Source organism: Rattus norvegicus, chromosome 2, assembly GCF_021556685.1.
Source record: "Rattus norvegicus strain SHRSP/BbbUtx chromosome 2, alternate assembly SHRSP_T2T, whole genome shotgun sequence".
Classification (NCBI taxonomy): Eukaryota; Metazoa; Chordata; class Mammalia; order Rodentia; family Muridae; genus Rattus; species Rattus norvegicus.
In genome coordinates, this window is record NC_141535.1 from 219,423,114 (window position 1) to 219,426,638 (window position 3,525).

The 3,525-nt window shown below is 41.1% G+C and overlaps 1 pseudogene; it reads left to right on the top strand.

The window, feature by feature from the left end:
* The first annotated feature begins 926 nt into the window (after window positions 1-926).
* On the top strand, window positions 927-1,040 carry LOC120101128 (U4 spliceosomal RNA; annotated as a pseudogene).
* The last annotated feature ends 2,485 nt before the right edge of the window (window positions 1,041-3,525 follow it).

Below are 3,525 nucleotides of genomic sequence, written 5' to 3' on the forward strand. Positions count from 1 at the left end.
CTCACAGGCTCGTATTGCTTTTCATTACTGAAGGAAGTCAAGACAAGAACTCAAACAGGGCAGGAACTTCTCTACCTCCTCGCCAGCATCTGCTGTTACCTGTGTTTTTGATCTTAGCCATTCTGACTGGTGTGAGGTGGAATCTCAGGGTTGTTTTGATTTGCAATTGTTCTTGTGCCTTATAAAGACATTCATCAAAGGAGCAGAAAGCAAAATTAACACACAAAGATAATGAACATACCAAGAAAGAAATTAAGGAAGCAATCACATATTACAAAAGCATTATAAAATGTCTTGGAATAAAATCAACCAAGTCCGTAGATACTATAAAATGAAAACGTTAAGACATCGAGGAAAGAAGTTGAAAAAGACTCCAGAGGGTGGGAAGACTTTCCAATCTCATGGACAGGTAAAATTAACATTGTATCTTACCAAAAAGCAATATAGAGACAAATTTGATGCAATTTTTATCACATTTACAAAGCAATTTTTCATGTACTACAGAGCAATAGTGATTAAAAACTGTGTGGTATTGGTACAGAGAAAGGCAGGTAAGTCAATGGAATAGAATTGAAGACCCAGAAATGAACCCTAAAGCCTCCTTAGAAACGTGCATGGAGCCTTATGATCCCAGAAAAGCTAGTCCTCAGGGTTTCTTTTAGGTAGGCTCCAGCTAAGGGTCCTCTGGACTCTGAATCTGAAATGCAATAAGGATTTACTTTCCCACTCTGAGGGGAAATAGAGGGCAGTAGCAATAGCCTGTAATGTTTCAGAGTTTCTTGAACAACCCTATCCAATAACTAAAAAGGGACATCTCATGTCTGGTGTTGGGAGTTTTGTAAGATGGGTTTTGGCTTGCCGGCAACATTGCCAGACAACTGTATGTGAATATTTATACACTGACTTAACACGTATTGTAGGAAATTAGCTTTGTGCAGTAGCAGTATTGTAGCCAATGAGGTTTATCCAAGGCACGATTATTGCTAATTGAAAACTATTGTAGGAAATTTTAAGTAGACATTTAACAGTGTGATTCCATATTATCACTAACAATTAGGAAAGTGCAAACCAAAACAACTTTGAGATTTTGTCTTACTCCAAGTAGAATGACAAAGATCAACAAAACAACTGGATAACAATGATTGAGTGACCTCTTCTTGCAGTTGTTGGTTTCAACAGCAGCAAAGGAATTTATAGAAATATTTAACTTCATCTACATGATAGTTTCATTTATATTCCCATTGAACTGGCCAGAAGGTTGCCAGATACGTTACTTCTAGGTATCTCTGTAAAGGTGGTGCTCCAAGAAGTTAGCATGTGAGTTTGTGGACTCAATGTAATGTAGACTGTCTTTACATTGACTGGCTCAGTATAAAGTAGTGTGCGTCAGGGTCACTTAACCCATGGAGTCTGGGTGGACCTTTTTGATCCCCATTGGTGGGAAGGAAATATTGCATCCCACTTTTTATTATTCCTGGATAGATATTTATGGCATTAACTCCACAGATTTTTAGGACTCTGGACTTTGATGGAATTACACTCAGGAATTTACTGGGTTCACAGATTGCAAAGAATAGGACTATAGTATGTGCTTCCAAATTATATTGGTTAATTTCTTACAATAAGCAATTTAATATCCCCCTCCACACATTCATTTTGTTTCTTTAGATAACCCTTATTAAACCAAGTTGTCTCCTGCTGCTCGTCCTCTCTGGCAGCACCCGCAGCTTTGAGGATGAGAGAGACTGAAAGTGAGAAGAGCAATAGCACGTCACCGGGTTCTTCTGTTCCACTGTGAGTCTGTCTCAGAGGGACACTTGTCACATCCCTGCAGATGCAGGGTGGGTATGTAAGATCCTACTTGATGCACCTCTTGCTGACAGATAATGGATTAGGAAATTCCTGGTCTGGATCTATGGCCACAAATCTGAGCTGTGTTGGTATTTCTTCACTATGCTGAAAATGTCTACTAAGGATACTTCTTACCCATTTCCCGACCTCTTTCTCACTTAGAGAAGATGCCTACCCTCCTCTGACCTCAGAACCAATCTTCCTGCACTGGAATGGTATAATTCAAGCTGGTGTAGTGGTGTGCCCTTGCAGTCCCTGGCATGGGCCAGGAAGCAGGGCAGAGATAGGTGGATTCTTGATGTTCACTGAGCATTAGTCTAGACTATTGTAGGCCAGTGAGAGACTCTTTTCAAACTGAAGATGCAACCAGAGTAACAGTCCTTAAAGTTTTCCTCTTGTATCCAGAAACATGCACACACATATGAACACACACTTGGGCACACTTAGACAGGAATACACATGCACGCACACAAGCACAATGAAAATGTTAGAAGTCTGACTTCTTTGTACCCTTCTTTAAATGACCCCAAACCTTCTTCATTTTAATTCTTTGCTCCTTTTTTACAGACCAGTCATTATTCCCCTCCTAGTCAGACCTCTGACTGTTCCTCATTCCATACCTCCTCTCCCATCCTGTCTCCAAGAGGTTGTTCCCACCCCTCCATCCCCACCCTACTCCCTGGGGTCTCAAGTCTCTCCAGGGTTAGCTGTGTCTTTCCTCACTGAGACCAAACCAGGCAGTCCTCTGCTGTATATGTGTCAGGGGACTCAGACCAGCTGTATGCTGCCTGGAGGCTCGTGTCTGAGAGTTCTCTGGAATTCAGGTTAGTTGAGACTGCTGGTCTTCCTATGGGGTCACCCTCCTCCTCAGCTTCTTTCAGTTCTTTCCTAACTCAACCACAGGGGTCCCTGGCTTTTGTCCATTGGTTGGGTCTAAGTATATTCATCTGACTCTCAGCTGCTTGTTGGGCCTCTCGGAGAGCAACCATGCTAGGCCCCTGTCTAAAAAACACACCATAGAATCAGTAATAGTGTCAGGTCCTGAAGGCTCTCCTTGATCTAGATCATGACATTAAAGCCCTACAGTAGGGAGAGGGAACTTATAGAGTCCACCTCCAGTAGAAAGACAGGGCATCAAGTAGAGGGATGGGGTTGCCATTCCACAGTCAAAAACTCTGACCTTGGATTGTCCATATCTAAAATGGAGAAGAGCTGAGGGAAAGGAGATCCAGCCATAGGCCTAAACCTTCTTTTCACACAGTCCCTCTCCATCCAAACTAACCTTGTATAAAGAGATCCTCTCACCTCTTCTTCACTACTTCATGAAAATGCTGATTACTGACAAAGAAAAAGGTAGATCTCACAGAAAGAAACCTTTATCTCAAATCAAAAATTGTCATAGAAAGCTTCTGACTGCTCACAAGTTAATTCCTTCAATACATGGCTGCAAAGCAGACATTTCTAACTGTGAGTCATTTTGGAGATGAGGACAACAACATTAACTTCTTCTCTGTTTATCCATAATATCATGGAGGAACTGCTGAGTCTATTTCAAAATCTACTAAAATTATATGCATGAATAATGCATATATGAAACAGTTATATGTGGACATTGGCATACAATTCATAATACACTACCCTGAATTTTGTTTTTATTCTACATCTTGGATGTTA